Consider the following 11,683-nt stretch of genomic DNA (forward strand, 5'->3'; position numbering starts at 1 on the left):
AAAAACCAAAAGAGAGAGAGTTAGTTCTGTCACTGAGCCATATTTTCATGGCCCCAATACCTCAGTCCCTCACAAATATTGATGGATTTGGCTCCAGAAAATTGTAGAGTATTATGCCCATATAGTATTTCTATGACTTGACTGCTATACCCTCACTGGTACTGAGTGTTATATTTCAAAAAGAAATAATCGGATACCAACTAGATGAAATTTATATTTTAAAAATATGGAACGCTTCACGAATTTGTGTGTCATCCTTGCACAGGGGCCATGCTAATCTCTGTGTCGTTCCAATTTTAGTATATGTGCTGCTGAAGGGTGCACGAAATTCATATTTTAATTCTAATTCTAGTTCCACTCCCCTCCTCTCCTTCCCTACCTCCACCAATCTCTTGAGAAAGGGTCTCTCTCTATGGAGAGCTGGATGGCCTCAAATTCATAGAGATCTGCCTGCCTCTGTGTCCTGAGTGCTGGGATTAAAGAGTTAGGTCAGGTTCAGGGATAGGGCAACTGTGGTGATCTCAGGCCTGTGATCTCAGTTACTTGATGTGCTGAGACAGGAGGACTTCGTGTTCAAGGCCTGCCTGGGCACCTTAGTGAGCACCTGTCTCAAAAAGGAAAAAGGACTGGGGGTGCAGCTCAGTGGTAAAGCACTTGCCTAGCATGAACAAGGACTTAGGTTCAGTTCCCATTAAAACACCTGCCACCGTAACCCAAGATCCACTTTGCTAATGAGTGTAAGCAGCAACAAAAAATCATTTGAAAATAGAAAGTGCTAGAAGAAAAAGCAGCCTGTTGTGGGAGCTCAAGGGTTTTAATTGCCATTGAGGAAGAAGTCTATACTTGGTCATGCACGACTGACTTTTCACTAGGTCGTGCAGATTAAATAGGATTTCTCAACAGGCATGACACGGGGAAAAGGACTGTCAAGGGAAGAAAGACAGACATGCATTGGGAGGTCACACAAGGCAGGATGCTCTGACTGAGGCATGCACCGTGGCCCTAGCCTGCTTGGTGAACATTTCAAACTTTGACTCTGATGTAGTCTACTGCTGGCAGAGATAACACGACACCGTGCCTAGCAAAATTGGTTCTGAATGAAAAAAATACCTAGGCTCATTTTAACACAAGTGTATAATAAAATAGTGGCACAAACGACAATTGCATTTCTAACCTTTGTTTGAACTCCCTTGAAAAGAGAATTAAAGTATGATTAATTGGAGAGACCATTCCAGGAAGTGAAGGTCGGAGGGGGGACAGGAGACGGAATAGGAGGTGCTGGGATCCATGGCTCCACAGTTAGGGAAGCTTGCTTCACAATCATGAGGACAGGAATATGGATCAGAGAACTCACGTAACAACCCAGTCATTCCATGTGTTCCTGGAACCTCACCTCTGACAGAGGTGGAGACAAGAGGATCTCTGGGGCTTACTAGTTTCCAGCCTAGCCTAGAAGTGTAAGCCCTAAGTTTTGGGAGAAACTCCACCTTGCTAAACTGTTAGATTATATTTCTAAAGCTAGTCCCCAAGGTGTATTCCCTTATCTGGCCACCGACTCATTCCTGAGACAAAACACCAAGGTCCAATAAATCAAAATTCATTATTTATCTAAGATGTCCAATCAGGATTCAGCAACTCACCCTAGCAGAGACCTCCCCACCTCTTTTCTCTTTAAAACCCACTTCTGTAAAGACACCTGCTTGCTGCTTGCCCCTCTGGGGTAGTTAATCTCCTTTGTGCTGAGAACTTGGTGTCTGGGTGTGCCCCATGCCCACTCCAAGTGGGCCACCCTCCCTTACAGATGTCGTAGCACCATCACTGCCTGCTCCATTTTGTCCAGTCATATCTTGACAAAATTTAGGGACAGTAAATTAGCTCACATAAGAAGTTTAACAATTAGTTAAAATATCCAAATGTGGCGGTTCATACCTTTAATCCCAGCACTCTGGCAGCAGAGGCAGATTTCTTTCTGTGGATTCATGGTCAGCATGGTCCACATAGAAAGTTTTAAGCTAGTCAGGACAACAGAGTGGAAAAGAAAAGAGAAAGAAAGAAAGAAAGGAAGGAAGGAAGGAAGGAAAGAAAGAAAGAGAAAGAAAGAAAGAAAGAAAGAAAGAAAGAAAGAAAGAAAGAAAGAAAGAAAGAAAGAAAGAAAGAAAAGTCAGTGTTCTCAGGCTTAAAACAAGGTGGTATAGTTGAAACACCCTTTTCTTTTTTTCTTTTTTTTTTTTTTTAGCTGAGGACCGATCCCAGGGCCTTGAGTTTGCTAGGCAAGCACTCTACCACTGAGCTAAATCCCCAACCCAACACCCTGTTCTTGAATTGCTGAAGGCCAAACATGAAGAGGATTTGTGCCAAAGGGAATTTCGTGGGTAAATGTGAGTGCAGAAGCATGTGGATTGCTTTGGGAATGACGAATTTCCTCACCCAAAGAACTATGGGAGCAGATGTACAACAACAACAACAAAACGTATTCATGGATATTCCATGGAGCTACAGATGACTTTGTTAAAAGAGGCTATGAGGAAAATTGGATTTTACAACCCCCAGTAAAACACTTCATAACTTTCACTAAAATATTCCATTAAAACCCATCAAAATAGTGAGATTGACAGAAAACAGTGTGAAATTGTGAGCAGCCTTGAAGTGAGCCTGAAGGCGACTAGAGTGAGCTAGACAGACAGAAATCCATGCTTCATGTTATGGAATAGGACATGAAAGGGGAGAGCAGAGGGGACGCTTTGTAAGGTGCGCCATTCCTGCTCCAACCACTGTGTTGTTTGAGACTTGGCCTTGCCCGAACAGAGGCCTGAGCAGTTAGAGCCTCAACATTTAGACCGCACAGTCCAGGAGCCATACCATGACATTTGTCTCTAATTGTATCTAGATCTGTTTCTCTCACTTCTTAGTTTTTTTGGTTGGGTTTTATTCACTTTATGTGTGTTTTCTCTGCACATATGTGTGTGCTAGGTGCCTGCAGAGGTCAGAAAGGGGCATTGGATCCCTTGGAGCTGGACTTAGAGATGGTTGTGAACCATCATGTGGAGGCTGGGACTTGAACCCGGGGTTCTCTGCAAGAGCAGCAAGTGCTCTTAACGGATGAGCCATCTATCCAGTACTACCCACTACCTTTTAGATGGAAATAGAATAATCCCAATGGTGAGCTAGGTGGGAAGTAAGAGTCTAGACGGCAGCATAAAGTAGACTCTCCTCTCATAACTCACTGAGACGTCCAGAAGGCTTTCCACCATTGGCCTAGACAAGAAGAGGAAAAGACTTACAATGGAGGGAACGCGTATTAGCAGAGAAAATGTGGGCTGCAAGTGGTGCCTATCAACATGGAACTGGGGACAACTTGGAAGACTCGGAAAATATTCCAGAAAAAAAAAAAAAGTCAAAACTACTTCATAGTTTTAGAAGATTGCTGGGGATGGGCATGGTAGTGCTCGCCTTTAATCCCAGCACTAGAGAAGCAGAGGCAAGCGAATCTCTGTGAGTTCAAGGCCAGCCTGGTCTATATAACCAGTTGCAGGGTTACAGAGTGAAATCCTGTCTTTAAAGAAAGACCGATGGGACTGAGAGCGTAGCTCAGCTGGTGGAGTATTTGCCTAGCATGCACGTAGCCCTGCCTTTGATCCCTGCCATCACATAAACCATGCCTATAATCTTAGCACTCAGAAGGGTGAAGCAGGGGGATCAGAAGTTCAAGGTTATACGCAGCTACATAAGTGTTTTAGTTTGGCTCTGGAATATTCTCCAAAAATAAAGTTTGCTCCACAGCATGGGGCCCTTGGGAGGTGGTGGACCCTTTGAAAGGTGGGACCTAGTGAGAGAAGGTTATGTTATTGGGGGGGGCTCCCCTCAACAGGACTTGTGGGCTCCTGCTTTCTTCCCCCTTTTCCCTTATTTACTTCCTGGCTGCACGCTGCTTCCTGGCATGGTGGACTGTCTTCCCCACAGGCCCCAAAGCAGTGGAACTACATGGTCATGGACAGGTACCTCTGAAGCCATGAAGCAACATAAACTTTTTCTTTTCTTTCTTTTTTTTTTTTTTTTAGCTGAGGACCGAACCCAGGGCCTCGCGTTTGTTAGGCAAGCGCTCTACCACTGAGCTAAATCCCCAACCCCAACATAAACTTTTTCTAAGTAGATTATCCAACTGTTTGTGACAGGAACGAAAAGGGGACAACAGAGTGGACAGAACAGTGTAACACATCTCCCCATTACCCATCATGCTACAAATGATTTTTCTGTAAAAATAGTACCCTCCTAGGCCACGCAGTTGTGGCACACGCTTTTTATCCCAGCATGCGGGAGGTGAAGGCAGGTGGATCGCTGAGTTCCAGGATAGCCAGAGCTACACAAAGAAACCTTGTCTCGAAAATATAACAACAACAACAAAATAGTCCTCTCCAAAAAAGAAAGGGCTCATTTCTTAGTCCAAACTGAGTGTTCACATCTGCTAAGTGGAAATCTTGGAACCTGCCTCAGGGGATCACGGTGGGTCTAAGATGAGATCAGTCAGACCAATGCTTCGCAATGACCAGTGTTAGTCATGAATGCTTTCTTCTTGTTGGGTAATATTGACCCATACTGGAGAAGAAAAGAATCCCAGGCTTAGCCAGTAGGAAGAAAGTAACTTGTATCTTCAATCCGGGAAGGTATTCAAATCTATGGTTCTCATGTATAAAACAAACAGAAGCCACTCAGAGCTGTAGCAAGTTTGGGAATCCTTATGAATGTGAGGCAAGCCCTGGATGGTACTCAAAGAGGTAAAGTTCCAGTGAAGTCTGAACTGTGCGCACAAGATGGTGCCTGGCAACTGAGCAGTTTTTGATAGGGGGAATTTCACATGAAAATCAAGAGAGAGAGCAGTCCATGATTAGGTCTGCCGAGGCGCTTGGAGATAACTGGCTGGGTAGAAAAACAAGGATTAAGACCAGAAAGTCAAGCAGTGCCTGTGCTCTGGAGCACATCATCGCACACTTCATGCTCACACAGTCATGGGCCGCTGTAAACAAGCTTCTTGTTTACACAGAGGGTCCAGGTCTGGGCCCGAGGGTGGGTCTGTCCTTGTAGCCAGCTCTCACACACAGGCCCCAGATTGCTGCTGCTCTGAGCAGCACGGGATTCTGGGATCCTGCAGAGTTTGGCTTCTCTCCCACCCCACCAAGCATGGAGCCTTGTCACTGGTGAGTCACACATTGCACTTACCTGCCAGCAGCTGCTGCTACAGAGACAATGAAGGCAAGGAAAATGCCAGAACCCTTTCTCACAGGTGGCCTGGGGCGACTTAGCCTCCTCCCTGGTGCCACAGAGGCGCAGGAATGTTGGGCCCAGCATATGGAGTCCACCACCCTTGTGATGATTACTTTTGCCCAAGGCCAAGCCAGGTGGGCCTGCAGCCTTCAGAGGTAGAGAAGATTATGAAAGAGATGAGCGATACGGAGAACACAGAGCCGGTACCAGCACAGATAGGGCACTCACAGTTCCAGCTCAGAGCAGGAATGATGATGGCAGTTTACAAAGAAGAGAGCCCTGAGCTTCAGAAGATGGAATCTCCAGAATGAAAGAGCCGACACTCCAGGGAGACCTGACTGCCCACACGTAGCTACATTTGCTACCATTTAAATTTTTTTAATCGGGCTAGTGAGATGGCTCAGTGCTTGCCATCAGGCCCGCCAACTTGAGTTAAATCCCTAGGACACACGAGGCCTACACACTTGTACCACCTTTGAGATTTTATGTATGTATGTATGTATATGCATGGATGTACACACCGTGGCACACATGTGGAGGTCAAAGGACAACTTGGGGAAGTTGACTCTCACCTTTCACTGTGTGGGATCCAGGGATGACAGTCATGGCAAGAGAGGATGTCATATGACTAGGGGGTCAGGGAGCTAGCACGCAAATGCAAGGCAGGTGAGCTCCAACACAGCAAATACTCTGCCCGCAGGACACAGGGACCATCGCGTTCACATTCTTCTCTGCAGCAGAAGCTCCCTGGAGAAAATGGAGTCGCATCTTTTGGGAGAAAGCTGTTGTCTGATTAGCAAGGTCTGTCAAATGATCTTCCCCAGTTTCATGATAGCTAGCCTGTTTTAGACGTGTGACAGGCATTGCTGGTAAGTGTTGGTCCATATACTGCGTCACCCACCCTCAACTTATAACCCTTGCAGACAGGAATCCTTACTATCCATGTCCTCCTGATGAGAAGCCAAAGGTCAGGGAGATGGAGTGACTAACTTATCTCAGAGCCTCAAAGGAGCTTAGACAGCCCGTCCCTCGGAGCCCTCTGCTTGTCTCTGTTGCCAGAGTTAAAAAACAACATTTGGTTCACATGTCTTGAAAAGAATCCAGCAAAAATATGCTGTAACAATGAAGCATAAAAAAGTTGTTCAAAACTCGGGGAAGTCATGTGAAAACTACAAAGGCACTTTTTAGAGTCCAAATAATTCACCCATATCTAAATCTAAAACTTTATTAACGAAGAGGGCGGGAAGAAAGTATGAACTCAACTTGGCTGAACAGCAAAGAACCCATGGGTACTATTTCATTTTTAAAATGCTGACAAACAGGCAATATAGGATGGGGGGGTGCTTTTTAAAATTAATTATTGTTGCTACGAGGCTGTGGTATAGCTCTATGGTAGAATGTGTGCTTCAGCATGTGAGGCCCTAGGTTCAATTGCCAGCATCAAAAAGTGTTGTTGTTCTGATTAAATATTTTATTTAGTGGTGCCATAAATGTCTCTAAAAGAAAACGATGGAGTTGTTTGTTTTTTAAAGTAAACAATAAAAAGGTTCCTTTTTTGGTAATATCAACTCACAGATTCCAACTTGGTTGTGTCTTGGCCCACTCCAATTATGTACACTAATGTTCCTGTCACTGCGGTTATAGCTTCTGGAAACTTCTTTGTGTGGGCTCTTGAGATATTTTGCCATGATCTAGTAGGTTTTTATAGCCCTTTTGCTATCAAAGTACTTTAATTGGGAGTGGTGTCACATCTCTATAATCTCTGAAGGAGGCTGAAGGATTGCAACATAAAGGGACACTTGGACTCCACAGCAGTGCTGTTCTAAAAAACCAACCAAGGAGCTGCAGAGGTGCCTTTATGGGTAAAGCTCTTGCTATGAAAGTGTAAGGACCGGAATTCAAATCCCCAGAACCCACATAAAGCCAGATGCATATGTGGTGGCAGACAAGAGATCCTGTCTCTGCAGAAGCTGTTCGGCTTGTTCTCCTCGCTATGGACTTAGGTCTCCTCTGAAAACATGCTACTCTAGACTATCAGTTGGGTTGGGCCAAAAAGTGTCCAAGCTTGATTCCCCTCTTTGTATTTGTTGGAGCTGGAGGTACTGGAGCAGCATGTTATGTGGCATTGCTCAAATCCACATGTCAGTTGGGATAGGAAGAATAAGAGCCTTGGAACACATTGGATCCTCATGAGCAGCATAAGTTCTGCTTGGTGAATGTAGACAATAGCAAACTGATGAAGGTCCCAACTGCCAAACTACAGATTTCACCACTTACCTGCTTGTAATTAAGGATCTTTCAGAAGCCACTTAACCAAGAAATAATTCTCATCTGCATGCAGGCTATCATGTTGGTTCTTTGGAGTTTATTCTAATGGTCAGTAAGTCTTTGAAAATTGGGGTGGGAGGGAGAGAGAGAGAGAGAGCACAAGGAGCGCTTCTCTAAAATAAAGTGGGAGGTGGGGATTACCACCACAAGGAGTCAGTCATCTTTTAGCCTCCACTCAAACCATGCCATATGCACACCTGCCTTGTTTTTGCGTTCTATAAAATCTTTATTGACAAATAATTCACATAGTGTACAATTTGCCTGTTTACACAACTTGATAGACTTTAGTCCAGCATCCTCATAGGCCCATGACACCATCACCATTTCCTGTTTTAGAACGTCGCTGTCTTCAATTTCATACACATATATAACATATGGTGATTACATCCCACCTTATTTTTTTAAATGAACATAATATTTGTAATTGTAACCATTTTTAAGTTCACAATTCAGTGGCATGAATTACATTCAAGATATTAATTACACTCATGATATTCATTAATTACACTAATGATATTAATTAATTTATGGTATTCATTGACTACATTTGCAGTATTCATTCAATAACTATATTTATGATATGATTTATTACATTCATCATATTATGTCTGCACATCCACCTACCTTTACACACAAAAACACACATACATACACACAGAGTCTGTAAATCTTGTATATGTTCTTCCCAGACTCAGAAGGCTTAAAGAGCATATTTACTAGCTCCAAAAGGAATTATCTATGGCCTCCTAAGTAATGAAAGTGATTGATAAAAACAAAGAAAAAACTATAAGAGAAAAAAAATCCATCAAACAAAAGGGTAGGGAATCATTTAAAGTAGCAAAGGGACAAAACACAGTGAACTTGATGTAGCAGTTTTTATGATAAATATAAATGCAATTTATATTAAAATAAATTTATTGTATTTAAAAATAAAACCCTACAGATTACATTAGAAAAGTCAATTCTGTGGTATTTGAAAGAATCACACTGTCACACAAAGGTCAATGTTAGAGAATGGGAAAATATACAAAACATGTAAATTATACAAAACCAAAGGTCAAAATATTTAAACTGGTAGAATTCAAGACCAAAACAACCTGAATAAAATGGCATTGAAATGTACAAAGGCAATGTATGATGGGGGTTCAGTTAATAATATGGTTCGCCTGTCTTATTAAATAGCGTTCTTGAAAGAAATCATCTAGCAGACAATACGCCTTTTTTTCCTGGTGGCCACACAGCATTTACAGAAACTGAATGGAGTTGCTCCAGCAGTGATACTTAAATAGGCTTCAGGGCAGGGGGTGCAGCTTGGAGGCAGTTTGTGCTTAGCATACACAAGGGTTCAATCCTTGCACCCAAAAGTCAGAATGATACTTCCCCCTAAATCCCACGTTTACAACCCCTCAAATATCTATACAAAGAAAGGGCACATTATGGTAAGAAAGTCAGGCGAGGCATCATAGCAGACAACTCCCAGCAGGGCGTCGGGAGAGGCCAGATGCTGGCTTTTCCCAGGCTTGTTATCTGTAAAGGCCAGGCCAGATGTGTCCTGGATTAGGACCCGCTGATGTGTGGAGAGCATCCTTTGGAAGTGGAAGATTCAAACGAAGGCTTTGCTGAGGTTGTTTCTGTGTTGCTGTTCATACAGGCAGATTCCTGCTGTGGAACCAGGAGATCTCCATCTCTGAGGAAGGAGAGGCAAGTTGGGGGGCAAGTGTAGGGGGACAGCACTTCAAACCCAGGTGCAACTCTTCTATCTCATCGTTATCAATAAGCAATGCTGACTAGCTGGGTCGAACTGCCCTGACACTCTCTGGACTCCTGCTTACACAGAGACACTGTTAATCAATACACTTCATGCTTTGACAAGGAGACAGTGTCAGCTCAGGCTGACGCTGTGATTAACCCTTACAGCACAAGAGACAACGCTGGTCTCTCAATCAGTTCCCAAAGGCTGAAATTATTTCCCTTTTTGACTCATAACCAAAAGGGAAAAAAACCTTGACTAAATATGATGAATAAAAAGTAATAAAAATGCAAATGAAAGCAAGGTCCTTTTTTCTCCCCACAATGTAAGACTGATGAAGAAAAATAAGAGAAGTAATCTCCAGAGTCAAGAAGCATGTGGGGGAACTAGATTGTTCTCTTCACTGCTCTTAGGAATATAACTCTATGGAGCCTCTCTCAGGTACATCTTTGTAATCTCTGTCAAAATCCTTTTTAAAAAACACTGTTGCCATGCCAGCATTTCATATTTCTCATTTCAACCTGCAGAAACATTATAATTAGGACTGTGACCTGACGAGGATTTCTCTACTGTACAGTAGAGGAAATAGCCCCACTGTCCAGGAATATGGGCTGTTTGAGTGTTATGTCTGGGTGTCGTTATTCAAGACACTTTTGGAGAAGTCAGTGCTGGAGCAGAGCAGTTCATGACATATTGCACATCCTTCCCTATTTTCTACACTAACAGAACTCAGAGATTGTTCAAGGCAACAGTTTTCATTGCTCCAGGCACAAAATGATGACAGTATCAATTCCATTTTCCCAGTCTCCCTTGCAGCCAAGAATGGCCACAGGGTCCCATTCTAGGCAAGGAGACATATGAAATAAATCTACCCGAGACTTTCTGTGTTCTTTTTTTAATAAGTGGGAACCTTTTGCTTATCATTATTAGATTTATTTGCTTTGATTTAGTGTGTGTGTGTGTGTGTGTGTGTGTGTGTGTGTGTGTGTGTGTGTGTGTGTTTGCACATATTCTTAAGCATACTTGTGTGTGTGGAAGTCAGAGGACAATTTCTGGATTCAGTGTTTTTCCTTTCACCACACAGGGCCTGGGGATTGTACTCAGCTTGTCAGCCTTGGTGGCAGGCATGTTTCCATATTGAGCCATACCCAGCCAGAGAAAGCATTTTTGTTTTCCTGATAGGAAAACAAGGGGGCGGGACCAAATGCTCTCTCTCTCTCTCTTTGTTTTAAATTACATTAATGGAGCTGGGAGGGATGGCTCAGTGGTTAAGAACACTTGTTATTCTTCCAGAGAACCCAGGTTTGAATCCCAACACCCACATGGCAGCTCACAACCATCTGGGACTCCAGTTCCAGGGGAGCTAATGTCCTGCTCTGGTCTCCTCAGGCAATAGGCACACACATGGTGCACAGACATACATACAGGTAAAACGCACATACATGTAAAATAAAAATAAGCTTAAAAATTTTTTTAAATTACGCTTACTTAGGGTATATGTGCATGTGTACATGTGTGCACATGTGTGTGCTTGTGCATAAGTCAGAAGAGAACTTTCAGGCATTGGTTTTCTCTTTCCACTGTGTGGATGCCGGAGGTCAGACTTCAATTGCCAGGCTTAGTTGGAAATTCTTTTACCAACTGAGCGTTGTCATGGGTCCAGGACAGATAGAGCAGTGGTAATCTGCTGCAGATCTTATGTGAAGTGAGGAAAAATGAACTATATGTTAAGTACATCTTGATGGGCTTTTGTAATGTTTGGAGCCCAAAGCATCCTGTCATCCCAGCACAAATGTGCTGTTCATTGCTTCAGATTTTGCCCTTGTCATGCTCCCCATACTAACAAAATTAACAGGACTTTTCTCCCCTCCCCTTGCTAACCAGCACTCATATTAATTGGGTTTTGGGGTGCAGCCAAAGTGCTCCCATAGTAACTCAAGGGGACAAAAGGAAGCACCATCACGCATGAAGGCAGGAAACACAAAATGCATCCTAGGGAAGTTCAGCTAATGAAAGCCCATGCCCAAGAAGAGTCAAGCACTTGCCTTCTCCCATGGGTGTGGACAGATGGAAATCTCAGTCTCGGACACATAACCCTGTGCCCAAACCACTGTGGCCCCACAGAAAACTACCAGACTGGAAACCAAGTTTTTGTAGATACAGATTCTATTGACTTGAAGGAATCACCATAAAGTAGATAGTGATTCCAGGAGCGTGGGGGTGGGGGAATGTCATTGTTGGGTAAAAAGTGAGTTCAAGGCTAGCTTGGGCTACATGAGATTTTTTTTCTTAAAAAAATCAGAAAAACAAGAGTTAAAAAATGTAACAAAACTGAACACTAGCTAT

General features: G+C 43.4%; 1 non-coding gene across 1 annotated transcript; it reads right to left on the minus strand.

Annotated features, from left to right (window-relative positions):
• Window positions 1–220: 220 nt before the first annotated feature.
• LOC118574964 lies at window positions 221–324 on the minus strand. Its single transcript, XR_004943827.1, has one exon. It is a non-coding gene; the product is annotated as a U6 spliceosomal RNA (small nuclear RNA).
• Window positions 325–11,683: the final 11,359 nt, after the last annotated feature.

Source organism: Onychomys torridus, chromosome X (assembly GCF_903995425.1).
Source record: "Onychomys torridus chromosome X, mOncTor1.1, whole genome shotgun sequence".
Taxonomy (NCBI): Eukaryota; Metazoa; Chordata; class Mammalia; order Rodentia; family Cricetidae; genus Onychomys; species Onychomys torridus.